This window comes from Peromyscus maniculatus, chromosome 2, assembly GCF_049852395.1.
Source record: "Peromyscus maniculatus bairdii isolate BWxNUB_F1_BW_parent chromosome 2, HU_Pman_BW_mat_3.1, whole genome shotgun sequence".
Taxonomy (NCBI): domain Eukaryota; kingdom Metazoa; phylum Chordata; class Mammalia; order Rodentia; family Cricetidae; genus Peromyscus; species Peromyscus maniculatus.
The window spans coordinates 162,356,366-162,370,723 of NC_134853.1; positions in this window are offsets into that span (position 1 = coordinate 162,356,366).

Sequence of the window (14,358 nt, forward strand, 5' to 3'; positions counted from 1 at the left end):
TGAAAATAGATACACTAGGGGCTGGAGAGATGACTCAGTGATTAAGAGCACTGACTACTCTTCCAGAGGACCCAGGTTCAATTCCCAACACCCACATGGCAGCTCACAACTGTCTGTAACTCCAGTTCCAAGGGCTCCAACACTGTCACACGGGCAAAACACCAATACACATAAAATAAAAATAAAATAAAAAAATAAAAAAAAATAGATACACTAAGAGGCTGGGGTGTAGCAGTGGCAGAACAGAGATTTTGCATGTCAGTACCCTACAAAAAGAAGAGCTGGGTCTGTAGGTCTGTAATCACAGATACTCTGGAGACTGAGGCAGGATAAACCTTGAATGCCATCTTGGGAAACTTAATGACACACTGTCTAAAAATTAAATAGAGAGGGCTTCTGGGATTGTAGCTCAGTGGTAGAGTGTTTGTCAAACATGTGAGACCCTAAGTCCAATTCCTGGGGCACTGGAGGGCTGGTGAGATGGGCTGTGGTCCAGCAAGTGAGCAAGGGCCCTTACAGCAAAGTCTGATGACCTGAGTAGGATCCACAAGACGCAAGTGATGGAAGAAGAGTTGTGCTGAGATTCATTTATATACTATGGAATTCAAGTATTCCCCACCTCAAATTAAAAAAAAAAAAAAAAAACAAAACACACATTCTACTTATATATCTTTTTTTTTTTAAAGATTTATTTATTCATTATGTATACAGTGTTCTGTTTGTATGTATGTCTGCACAGCAGAAGAGGGCACCAGATCTCATTATGGATGGTTATGAACCACCATGTGGTTGCTGGGAATTGAACTTGGGACGTCTGGAAGAGCAGTCAGTGCTCTTAACCTCCAAGCCATCTCTCCAGCCCCTCTATCTATCTATCTATCTATCTATCTATCTATCTATCTATCTATCTATCTATCTATCTATCTATCGACAAGTTTTCAGCGTGTAACAGTCCTGGCTGTCCTGGAACTCAGTTTGTAAGCCAGGCTGGCCTGGAACTCAGAGACTCACTTGCCTCCCTAGTGTGGCGGGAAAAGGCATGAGCCACCACGCCCAGCTTTAGAAAAACATTTAAAAAGAGGAATGTTATCCTGCTGTGCTGGGTAAAGAGGAAATGCATGGAAACTCCAGAAGGTGACCTCAGGAACTGTGATCTCTGGACTTCCGGCCCACAGGCAGTGGCCATGTCGCATCTATTGTTTGTTGGTCTCCAGCTAGCTCACTCCCACCTTTCCCAAAGGTGCATGTTTATCACTTATTTCTAAGAATATAACCCAGAACCTTTGCTTCTCAGATTTCATTTTAGTCTAAACTGAGAATGGGGTTCTATGCAAAATGCAGTCAATACAAGCTGATGAACTCTTGGCCATGAGGGGTTCTCTGTGAAATAGCTGAGCATATAAGGGACAGAATAATTAAATGCCCTTGATACACAAATGAACAAATCTGTAATCACCAGAGAGATGTCTGCATCATTTGCTAGCATTTGGAACAAACAAAACAAAACAAAAACTAGCAAGCAAACAAACAAAAAACCCCATAGCAAGCACTAAGGCTCTCTCTCCCTCGGCACAGGGTTCAATCCTTGTCTTAACTGACTCAGCCTGACAATGCGGCACAGTAGCTTCTCCAGAAAAGACACAGCTAAGTAATTTCCAATGCAACTAAGAATGGTGAGCTGGGAGCAGTGTCCAGGGCAGGCAGAATGGCATGGAACTGGGCGTCAGTGATGCTACAGTGCTTTAGGTCCAGGGTCTGCAGACTGCCTGCCACATTCTCTAGGAGAGCTCTGGGATGTTTGGGACTGAACTCCTCCATGCAGATATTGATATGAAATCTGTGCTTGAGCTGACTGGTGCTCAGACACTCACAAAGATGCTTCAAGTCTGATTCCATCAGCAAGTAACCAGAGGGTATCTAAAGAGGTTCTACTCCTAGGGGCTGGAGAGATGGCTCAGAGGTTAAGAGCACTGACTGCTCTTCCAGAGGTCCTGAGTTCAGTTCCCAGCAACCACATGGTGGCTCACAACCATCTGTAATGAGATCTGGCGCCCTCTTCTGGCCTGCAGTCATACATGCTGTATACATAATAAATAAATCTTTAAAAAAAAAAAAAAGGGGTTCTACTCCTGAGGGAGTGGTCTGGAGCACACAGTCAGGGAGTAACCTTGTAGCCCAAGGTCATTCCATCCCCACCTAGGATGCTGCATTATGTAGACTCTTCATTCTAGTAACCCTATTCTGGGCCAAGACCTGCCACCATCACTCCAGGGTGGCTCAGGACACAGCTGTATATTCTTTCCTTATTAGTAGAACCACAGTCTCAGACAGAGGTAAGGCAGCATCAAGCAATATCCACGAGAGATTGCCTACTTTCCCTCAGCACAGATTTCTCTCTTGGCAGTTTTCACCTTGGCCACTCACTCTTAGCTTCAGTATCACATGCTTCCCATCTACTCAGCCCCTACCTACGCTCACAACACCCTTTCACATAGCTGCTGAGCAAGGGCATACCGGGGAAACCCTGTAGATGGTCTATCTGTGCCTTCTTCCTGTTCCTTTCTCCTTGAGGGGAAATCCCAACAGCCCTCCCTGGGTTTCATCTCACAGCTGTAAATCACAGCTGGCTTTTCCCACAGCAGCTGGACCCTCTGGTTTGACAGGGGTCATTCTGGGAGACTTTAGGACTGCAATGACTTCCCAGTCATCCTCAGCTGTCCCAGTCCAGCACCCAAAGCATAGCAGACACCCATCTCGATTTACTGTAAGCCAGAAGGGCTTAGCCCTGGGTGGACAGCTAGCTCTCTACCCACATTCACCTCAGTATCTTGTACAGTTTGCCTTTCTGAGGGGGTTCCTGCAGGTGTCATACAGTTGTGGGGGTGGGGTGGGGGTGGGGGTATTCCTGCAGGTTTGAGGAGATAAGAATGAAAACCCGGTACAGATTGACTTTGTCAACCTGGATCAGAGTTCTGAGAATCTAATAACAGGCAGATTATTCCCAGTTTATTTAAGCTCAGTACAATTTGAAAACAAGTTTCCTGGTGTATCCCCAGTGCACAAGGAAGCATAATTACATTGAAACTCAATTCAGGGCACATGTTATTTCTTCCAGGAAGATGGGTTCTAGAGATATGATACCTATACTAGCTTAAAGGCCTTAGGGTCTGGTCTGGTCTTGTCATACAGATAGCATAGAGGTCATTTGGGATATTAGCCACCTCTGGTCCTGGCTGTGGGAGCTTGAGGGAGCCTCTGGCTCTAAGGGTCATTTAGATTACTAACCACCTCCAGTCCTGGCTGTAAGAGCTTGACATGGCCTGGCCCAACATAGGACACAGATCACCAGGCTGTTAATCACTTGCAATTATCAGCTTTCTGGAGGGAAGACCAGGTTTTTCATCTTTCCTATTGTAAAGACATCCTGTGTGCTTAACATTCCTGTTTCTCTGGAGATCTGCGGGCTCAAGGATGTTTGTGCTATGCTCCCAACACCTTTCAAGATGACATAATGAATAACAAGTTTCCAGAGTTTCTCCAGGTTTTGTAAATGAGCAGTATAGTTCTGGGAATAGGACTTATTCAGATACTTGGAAATATATATCCCTGGACTCACAGCCACAAAGGAAACTTTCCCAATGTTATGCATCCTGCCCAGCTAAAGTGCAAATACTTTCTTTCTTTCTTTATTTTTTATTATTATTATTTTTCTCTCATCAGTACAAATTTAAAGTGCAAATATTTTCATCGTCTCTCAATGCAAAAACATTCTATCCACCACCTGCTCCCAGATGCTGTGCAGATGTATAACATGAAGAAACTTGTGCATTCTCTACATGTTATCTGACAAAATATGCAGCCTCTTGCAGCACAGCTGGACTACCGGTTTTCTCTTCTTTACCCAGGTCAAGAGGTAGAACTGAAATTCATTCCTAGTGCGATCTTTAATGCACACATCTGCCTAGTTCCCATCCCAGGATTGGGACTGTTTGTGACTCATCCGAGCCCCAGAAGACTTCTGGTGAGCAGGCATGGCCAGAGGTTCTGATTCACATTCTGAAAACCCAAACTACCTCCCGTGGGCAAAATAGGAATGTGTCTCATAACATAGGCCAGGCCCTCAACTCCGAGTGAGCTCGGGCTCTAGTTTCTGGCTGTCAGTCATTCCTCCCTGTTTTCTGCTGCTACTATTACTACTACTACTACTACTATTACTACTACTACTACTACTACTATTAGAGATATACACTACAGTTCAGTCAGCTAGTGCAGTGATTGTAGACAGGGACCAGCTCAGCCTGTTTTCTTTTGGACTTTTTTTTTCTGCTACTTTTTTTTTCTGCTCCCTAACCCTTGAAATCTAGGGTGGTCCTTCTGATGACTGTGAGAGGAGCCGGAGAAAGGCTTTTTTTTTTTTTTTTTTTTTTTAAGATTTATTTATTATTTATTATGTATACAGTATTCTGTGTCCCTGCATGTGTCCCTGCAGGCCAGAAGAGGGCACCAGATCTCATTTCAGGTGATTGTGAAGTGATGTGGTTGCTGGGAATTGAACTCAGGACCTTTGGAAGAGCAGCCAGTGCTCTTAACCACTGAGCCATCTCTCCAGCCCAGAGAAAGGCTCTTTAATCAATGGCTTCATCTATCCTAAGCATTCTCACTTGCCTGGATGTCCTTTCCTAGATGGATCAGCAATGGCCTAGGGCTTCCATTCTTCCTCATCAGCATCATCAAAAGTTCTTTGGTCCATGCTTCATCCTCCACTGTCTGACCCAAAGCTCTCCCTGTCCTAAACTCCTGGGACCTCCTCCTAGAATCCCTGGGTCTCTCTTATCTGGGGTGAATCTTTTTTTTTTTTTTTTTTTTTTTTGAGACTGGTTTTCTCTGTGTAGTTTTGTACCTTTCCTGGAACTCACTTTGTAGACCAGGCTGGCCTCGAACTCACAGAGATCCGCCTGCCTCTGCCTTCCGAGTGCTGGGATTAAAGGCATGTGCCGCCGCCGCTGCCACCACCACCACCACCACCACCACCACCACCACCACCGCCCGGTTTAAGATTTTATTTTATTTTTTATTATGTATACAGAAGAGGGCACCAGATCTCATTACAGATGGTTTTGAGCCACCATGTGGTTGCTGGGAATTGAACTCAGGACCTCTGGAAGAACAAGCAGTGCTCTTAACCTCTGAGCCATCTCTCCAGCCCCTACCTGGGGTGAATCTTGAGGACAAGCAGCATATCAAGCCCATTCATGATAACTTTGAAAGATTCCAGGTTGGGCGTCTTCATCAGGGCTCCCGAGGTCAGGTAGAAGAAAGGCCTGGCCTTCACCATCTGCTTTAAAACATTAGTGTGTCCCCTTTGAAAGCATCCATGAAAATCTCTAAGAGGAGCCCCAAGGGCAGATCTTCCAGGTAGAGAGCCAAGGTCTCATTTCCTCAGCGGGAACTGCTTTCCTAGCTCCTGGATATGGCTAGAACCTCCAAGCTCATGTTGAGAGGGGTTTACAGAGAAGTGACATTACGGAAGTATCTAGGGAGAGACAGTCTTCCACGAATAGAGAAGAAGCCCTTTCCAACACCCAAGGACCCGCTCACACTCTAGTCACTGATTTGACAATTACGTAGACCTGTTTACTCTCTTACATCTGAAGCTAGAGGCCACAAAACCATAGTTCTAGGACAGAAGGCACCTAAAGATGCCCAGAAGAAGTACCCATAGCCACTTCAGTTCATCATCAAATATCTGGTTCAGCCAGTGTTCCTCAGAAACCTTCTGGGAAGGGGGTAACCAGCACCCTGAGTGCTGAGCCTTCCCTATTCATGAGAAAGTCCCAGATCATCATTCAAGGTCGTCAAAGGAAGGCAATGGAAATGTCCTACTACCAACTTACCCACATTCTCGGTACTACTGTAACCCATGGCTAGGACAGTTCATGGAGAATCAGAAATGCGTCCCACTAGATTTCATTTTACAAGCCTGAGGTGCATGTGCTAGGCTTGGTCGCCTAAGCCTTTAATCCCAGCACTCGGGAGGCAGAGCCAGACTGATCTTTGTGAGTTTGAGGCCAGCCTGGTCTACAGAGCGAGATCCAGGAAAGGCACAAAGCTTCACAGAGAAATCCTGTCTCAAAAAAAAAAAAAAAAAAAAAAAAAAAAAGAGGCAATTGGATTTCTGTTAGTTTAAGGCTTAATACCAACCTGGTCTACATAGTGAGACATTGAAAAACAAAATGTCAGCTGGGTGGTGGGGCCCCACGCCTTTAATCCCAGCACTCCAAGGCAGGTGGATCCCCAGCCTGCTCTACAAAATGAGTTCCAGGACAGGCTCCAAAGCTACCCAGAGAAACCCTGATTCAAAAAACTGAAAAAATAAACAAAAAACCAAAACAACAACAACAACAAAATGTTTTTAGGAGTCTGTTGAAGTGGGAACACAGCTTTAATCTCAGTACATGGAAGACAGAGGCAGGAGGATTTAGATTTTTACCTTCAATCTCAATGCAGAAAAAGAAACAGAAAACAAATCATCCTCAATAGGGGATGGGAACTAATGCCTGTGATCCTAAAACCAAGGAGAGTTAGGAGGACCATGAAGCCTGGGCTGGGCAGGAAGACTTGGTCTTAACTAAAATAAAGCAATGTTTGGTTGCCCCTGCTTATATTCCTAGAATGTAGGAAGCTGAGGCAAGAAGACTATTATAAAGTCAAAGGTCAGTTCCAGATACAGGGAATTCCAGGCCAGCTTTAGCTACAGACTGAGACCATGTATCAAAAACTGATACAGTATATTCTTGCTGAGAGTAGTTGATCACTCATACAATCCTAGCCCCGAAGAGGCCGAGGAATGGGAATCATCCCATGGATGCCTGTTTGGGCTATATGATGAGTTCAAGGCTGGCCTGAGGCGTCATTGAAAATGTTTCTCCCTTTATAAAGTAGAAAGGCTGGAAACCAGGTGTAGTGGCACATGCCTTTAAGCCTAACACTTGGGGTCAGAGGCAGGTCAATCTCTTTGAGTTCCAGGCTAACCAGGGCTATATAGTGAATCCCTGTCAAAAATATTTGAAATAATAATAATAATAATAATAATAATAATAATAATAATAATAATAATAATAAAGAACACACTAGAGATATAATCTAGTTGTCAGGTGATTGCCTCGAATTTGATAGGTTCAATCCCCAGTACTAAGAAAACAAATAATACAAGAAACTTCTTCTTCTTCTCCTCCTCCTCCTCCTCCTTCTTCATTTTTGGTGCTTTCAAGCCAGGGTTTCTCTCTGTGGTTTTGGTGCCTGTCCTGGATCTCGCTCTGTAGACCAGGCTGGCCTTGAACTGTTAGCCTGTGTCTTTTTTTTTTTTTTTCTTTTTCAAGACAGGGTTTCTCTGTGTAACTTTGCCTTTGTGCCTTTCCTGGAACTCACTCTGTAGCCCAGGCTGGCCTCGAACTCACAGAGATACACCTGCTTCTGCCTCCCAAGTGCTGGGATTAAAGGTGTGTGCCACCACCGCCCTAGCCTGTGTCTTTTTATAGATGAATTGAGTCCATTGATGTCAAGGTATATTATTGATCAGTGATTGTTAATTCCTGTTAATTTTTTGGTGGTCATCTGTGTGTGTTTCCCTTCTTTGGGATTTGCTGGTGTGAGATTATCTATTGCCTGTGTTTTGTGGGTTGCTGCTAACTTCCTTGGGTTGGAGTTTTCCTTCTAGTACTTTCTGTAGGGCTGGATTTGTGGATACACAATGTTTAAATCTGGCTTTGTCATGAAATGTCTTGTTTTCTCCATCTATGGTGGCTGAAAGCTTTGCTGGGTATAATAGTCTGGGCTGGCATCTGTGGTCTCTTAGTATCTGCAGGACATCTGTCCAGGTCCTTCTGGCTTTCAGAGTTTCCACTGAGAAGTCGGGTATAATTCTGGTAGGTCTGCCTTTACATGTTACTTCATCTTTTACCTTTGATGCTCTTGATATTCTTTCTTTATTCTGTATGTTTAGTGTTTTGATTAAGTGTCAAGGGGAACTTTTTTTGTGGTCCAGTCTATTTGGTGTTCTGTAAGCTTCTTATACCTTCATAGGCATGTCCTTCTTTAGGTTGGGAAAGTTTTCTTCTATGATTTTGTTGAATATATTTTCTGTGCCTTTGAGCTGGAATTCTTCTCCTTCTTCTATCCCTATTTGTAGCATGAATCTTAAAGGATCTTATTAATGAAATCAAACCTGAAGCCAGGTACTGGGGTGAATGCTGGAAGATCAGAGAAGCAGAACAAGTCACAGCCACCTCACCTTGCTAATACCTCAGTTGATCCTGTTTCCTCAGACTGGAAGCTTCTGAGTCCTCATCCAAATGGATCTCAGCTAAACTGCTCCTCAAAAGCCTGAAGCTTAACCAGGTCAAAAGCTTCTAGTTTCTAGTCTTCATGCCTTATATACCCTTCTGCTTTCTGCCATCACTCCCTGGGATTAAAGGCTCACTTTCTGGGATTAAAGGCGTGAATCACCATGCTTGGCTGTATCCTTGAACACACAGAGATCCAGGTAGATCTCTGCCTCTGGAATGCTAGGATTAAAGGTGTGTGCTACCACTGCCTAACATCTATGTTTAATATTGTGGCTGTTCTGTTCTCTGACCTCAGATAAGTTTATTAGGGTGCACAATATTTTGGGGAACACAATACCACCACACCTATTATTCTTAGGTTTGGTCTTTTCATAGTGTCCCAGATTTCCTGGATATTTTGTGTTAAAAATTTGCTAGATTTAACATTTCCTTTGACTGATGAATCTGTTTCCTCTATTGTATCCTCAATGCCTCTGAGATTTTCTCTTCCCTTCTTCTTCTTCTTCTTCTTCTTCTTCTTCTTCTTCTTCTTCTTCTTCTTCTTCTTCTTCTTCTTCTTCTTCTTCTTCTTCTTCTTCTTCTTCGTCTCCTCCTCCTCCTCCTCCTCCTCCTCCTCCTCCTCCTCCTCCTCCTCCTCCTCCTCCTCCTCCTTCTAATTCTTCGTGCCTGTCCTGGATCTCACTCTGTAACTCAGGCTGGCCTCGAACTCACAGAGATCCACCTGGCTCTGCCTTCTGAGAGCTGGGTCTAAAGGTGTGCACCACCACTGCCTGTCTCTCTTCCATTTCTTGTATTCTGTTGGTGATGCTTGCCTCTGTAGTTTGTGCTCATTCATTCAGATTTTCCTTTTCCTGAATTCCCTCAGTTAGTGCTTTCTTTATTGCCTCTATTTTTCAAGTCTTGAACTGTTTCCTTCACCTGTTTGTTTTTTTTTCCCTTGGGTTTGTTGACTTTCTTTAAGAATTTTTTTTTTTTTTTTTGGTTTTTCGAGACAGGGTTTCTCTGCATAGCTTTGCACCTTTCCTGGAGCTCACTTGGTAGCCCAGGCTGGCCTGGAACTCACAGAGATCCACCTGGCTCTGCCTCCCAAGTGCTGATATTAAAGGCGTACGCCACCACCGCCCGGCCAAGAAATTTTTTGATTTCCTCCATTTTTTTTTTTGTCTTTTTCTCCATTTCTTTAAGGGAATTTTCATTTCCTTTTTTAGGGTCCTTATCATCTTCATAAAGTTTTTTTTTTTAAATTATTTATATTTATTTATTATGTATACAATGTTCTGCCTCCATGTATGCCTGCATGCCAGAAGAGGGCACCAGATCTCATTACAGACGGTTGTGAGCCACCATGTAGTTGCTGGGAGTTGAACTCAAGACCTCTGGAAGAGCAGCTGGTGCTCTTAACCTGTGATACATCTCTCCAGCCCCATAAAGTTGTTTTAAAGGTCATCTTCTTTTGGATCATCTGCATTGGGATGTTCAGTTCCTGCTGCTGTAGGATCACTCGGTTCTGTTGGTACCATATTGCTCTTTATGTTGTTTAATGTGTACTTACACTGCCATCTACCCATTTCTTCCTTTAATCCATACAGGTGGAGCTCCAGGTTGCTCTTCTTCCAATTGGTGCAGTTCGGGCTTGTGGCTCCTGTGGTTGCCCTTCTTCCCAATTGGTGCAGGAGGGGCATATGGCTCCAGAGTCACTCTTCCCAATTGGTGCGCAGGGGTGGATGAGTGTGTGTGTGTGTGTGTGTGTGTGTGTGTGTGTGTGTGTGTGTGTGCGCGTGTGCATATGGCTCTGGTGGTCGCTGGTGCTGCAGGGGACAGGCTACTGCTTGGTCTCTGGGACTGCACTGGCAGTGGGTATGGGTGGGGAAACAGAATACGCCACCAGGGCCTAGGGGCTAGAGAACTGGGCTGATCAGTCTGGAGACTGGGGGCCTTACCTCTTCCCAATCGGTGCAGTGGGAGCCAATGGCTCAATAGCCCTTGGTGCTGCAGGGAATGGTTGGCTTGTCAAGGGGGCGGGGGATGAGGCTGCTGCTTGGTCTCTGGGGCTGCAATGGCTGGGGGGAAGGGGCATGGAATGTGCCCCTGGGAAGGAGCTAGAGAACTGGACTGAACAGTTAGCCAGCTTTTCTTAACTTAAATATCCCATCTATCTTTTGCCTCTGGGCTTTTGCCTTTCTCTTTTTCTGTGTGTTTTCTTTCTTACTCCATTGCTGGCTGTGTAGCTGGGTGGCTGGCCCCTGATGTCCTTCTCTCACTCCTTCTTCTTTTCTTCCCAGATTTCTCCTCCTATCTATTCTCTCTGCCTGCCAGCCCTACCTGTCCTTTCTCCTGCCTCTCTAGTGGCTGTTCAGCTCTTTATTAGCCCATCAGGTGTTTTAGACAGGCACAGTAACACAGCTTCACAGAGTTAGACAAATGCAACATAAAAGAGTAAGACACATCTTTGCATCTTAAACAAATGTTCCAAGCACAAACAAATGTAACACATCTTAAAACAATGTTCCGCAACATAGTCCAGAAGTCATGGTGGACATTGCTCAAACCTACCACTCTGAGTTTCCCACTCTAATGGGTGAAACGTGTGGAATTCTCAGAATGTAAGAAAAGATAGATCTTACAGTGTGCTTCTTGTCCACATCTCACATCTCAGCTTTTCCCTCAAAAACTTTGCTTCTCTTCTAAGTTTCCAGGTGGGAGGCCTTTATTAAGGACTTTGCAGATAGACCCTGAAAGATTGAGGCAGGCAGCATGATTCTTAAGTCTTTGTATGTCTGCCAGTGAAGGATTCTTGGAACATCACTTGGAAGGGAGGAGCTTGTTGAGCCTGTCCTCCAGATCAGAAGTGGCCAAGGCCTCTCTCTCTCTCTCTCTCTCTCTCTCTCTCTCTGAGACAGGATTTCTCTATAGTTTTGGAGCCTTTCCTGAAACTCACTCTGTAGAGCAGAACTTGTAGAGATCCACCTGTCTCTGCCTCCAGAGTGTTGGGATTACAGGTGTGCACCACCACTGCCTGGCTGGAAGTCTCATTTTTAAAAGACATTTTTTTCTAGGTCTCCATTAAAAACCTGTTCCAGAGTTTAAGAGCTGTGCTTGATGCTGTGGAAGGCAATTGCTGGATAAGCTAATGAGACAGAAGGATGCTGTGAACCCTTTCATCCTGTGACAGGAGCACCTTGGTTGCAGATCAGTCAGTAGAGTGCTTCGCTAACACACACACACTTATTGCAGCAGGATGCAGGAGGATTTTCATACACTGTGTCTAGCTTGGGCTGCATCAGGAAACCCTGTTCCAACCCAGAAATACTGATATTGATTTCCCAGTGTCAAAGAAGAGAACAGCAGTGAAAACTGGAGTCAGTCTACAATGGGACTCCTCATCTGCTGTTCTCAGTCTCCATTTCACTCACAGCCACCATGGGGAGCCTCTTCCAAGCAGTCACCTAGCTAGATTCTCCAATTTCCCTGTGACTCCAAATGCTGCTTGGAAATAAAAAATTTAAATTATAGATAAATAGGGGACTGGAGAGATGACTCAGAGGTTAAGAGCACTAGCTGCTCTTCCAGAGGTCCTGAGTTCAATTTCCAGCTGTAATGAGATCTGGTGCCCTCTTCTGGCCTGAAGGCGTACGTGCAGGCAGAACACTGTATACATAATAAATAAATAAATCTTTAAAAAAATTATAGATAAATATGCAAAACACAAATTTTAAAACTTTCTAGATTTGAAATCCCTGACGTAGCATTTGCCATTGACATTAAGTAAGCTGAATTTCTATCTTTTTTTAATTTTCTGTATTTCTGGAGCCTTCACTTCATTGTTCTTCTTTGACACTGACCTCACCAATCGCCCTCCGTGGGATGGCCTTGAGTCTCTGATCTTTGGTCTTTCTCTCAGGAGAGGTGGCACTGCAGAAGTGCACCCCTGTGCCCCGTTTTTGACATTCTGAGAATGAACCCAGCCTTCCAGCATGCTAGCCAAGCACTCCCCCATATGAGGCACATCCTCCCATTTTTGTTGAAGATGATGTGGTCCTGGTTACTGCTATGTAAGATCTCTGAAGGCGTATCCGGCCTCTAAAAACAGAAATCACTGACCTTTTCTCCAGGACATTTTCAGTAGTCAATCAGCTGCTTGATGTTTTTCTTTCTTTCTTTCTTTCTTTCTTTCTTTCTTTCTTTCTTTCTTTCTTTCTTTCTTTCTTTTTCTTTTCTTTTCTTTTCTTTTCTTTTTTCAGAGCTGAGGACCGAACCCAGGGCCTTGTTTTTGCTAGGCAAGTGCTCTACCACTGAGCTAAATCCCCAACCCCCTTTTTTGTTTTTAATGAAATTTTTTTGAGACTATCCTACAAGTCAATATGTAGCCTCTCCTGCCTTAAGACTTTTTCAGTTATTTTCTATCTTGACCACAGTTTTCCCTCCCTCCTCTGCTCCCATTCCACTGCCCCCTCCCATCTCCCCATGACTCCACTACCATCTACTTTTCCTCTGTTTCTGTTCATAAAGGTGCAGGCCTCCTCCCATGGGGTCAGTAAAGCATGACATATCAATTTGAGGTAGGACTAAGCTTTTCCCTGTGCATTAAGGCTGGATGAAGCAACCCTTTAAGAGGAATAGACTCCCAAAAGCCAGCTCAGGCATTAGGAACAGGCCCTGACCTTGACCAGGAATCAGTCTCAGTGTCCTACCACTTGTCCACAGTCTGGGCTGGGTCCTGGCAGCAGGCATTGCATTGGGGCATCTTGCCCTGTGGTCAGCGATGTCATAATCCAGGCAGAGACGTTGTGGTGCCTCATACGTAATCTTCTTCGGAGACCTTGGGCCATTGCTAGGGTCTAGAAGCCTGTCTGATATAATAAACTTTTAGATCAACATTTAAATGCCATATTCTGCAGATCTCTGAAGTATGAGGGCTGTCCAGATGTCTGAATAGACAAACTTTGTTTCTAACTACTTGTTTTAAGCTCAACCCTGAAAACATATGCAAGGGACTGAATAAATGAGTAAATTTATTCCTGTAATATTACATTAGCACTTATTTATCCTGACTATAATTAAAAAGAAACTTGATTACTCATGACTGATTATTAAAAGCAATGCTTTTAAGTTGAAGCTTCTTTTAGCATCAAATACAGGTTCAGTAAAGAAGCCAAAACAAAATATCAATATATCAGCTTATCTAAATAACTTAAGCTTAGCAAACTTAGCAAACATAAAGAGGCTAGACAACATTCTTAAGCCTGAATGTACCTTGAGTAAGGAGAAACATTTTTAAGTCATTGTTTTTTAACTATAAAAACTGTTCTTAAAGGATTAAGATCTCTCAAATGTCTTCTGTAATAACAATAAAGTTCCTTTTTTTTTTACTTTAAGGGGGAGCATAATCTGTATAAAGTAAAACCAAGCTCCAGAGTACAAACAATACCAAAGTTTAATATCTGGGACTCATTTATAATCTTTTTGGTTCCCTTATTCAGAGGCTTGTATGATTTCCTTGACCCTACCTTTGGCATCACGTACATAGCCTGTCTGTTCTATATTATTATGGCTGGTGCTTTCAGTGATCATCATCTGACACTGGCAATTTTTAAAATGCTAAGGTCCATCAGACTCTTTTTGAAACTTTAGTCCTGCCATATATTTGCAAATCTCAGCTTTTTTTTTTTTATGATCCCTTTATGTCTTTAAAATCATTATCATTTTACATGGGTAAATCTTAAATTACAAAGTTTAGCTGTCAGAGCAAGGTCTATTCCTGTGAATAAAAGCATTGATGTGTAGCTTTAGTATTTATCAAATATCTTAAACATATGTTGTTATCTATTTAGATTTTTAGAAACTTGTTGTTGAACATTTGGTAAAACAATAATTACTTGCACACATACACATAGTTGGATCCAAGTTACATACATGCATACATACAGTTAAAGCTTGCTTACATTTCCAAGTCACATATCTGTTCATATACACACATAAGCAGTTTGCAGAATCATTATCCATTTTTAAGATG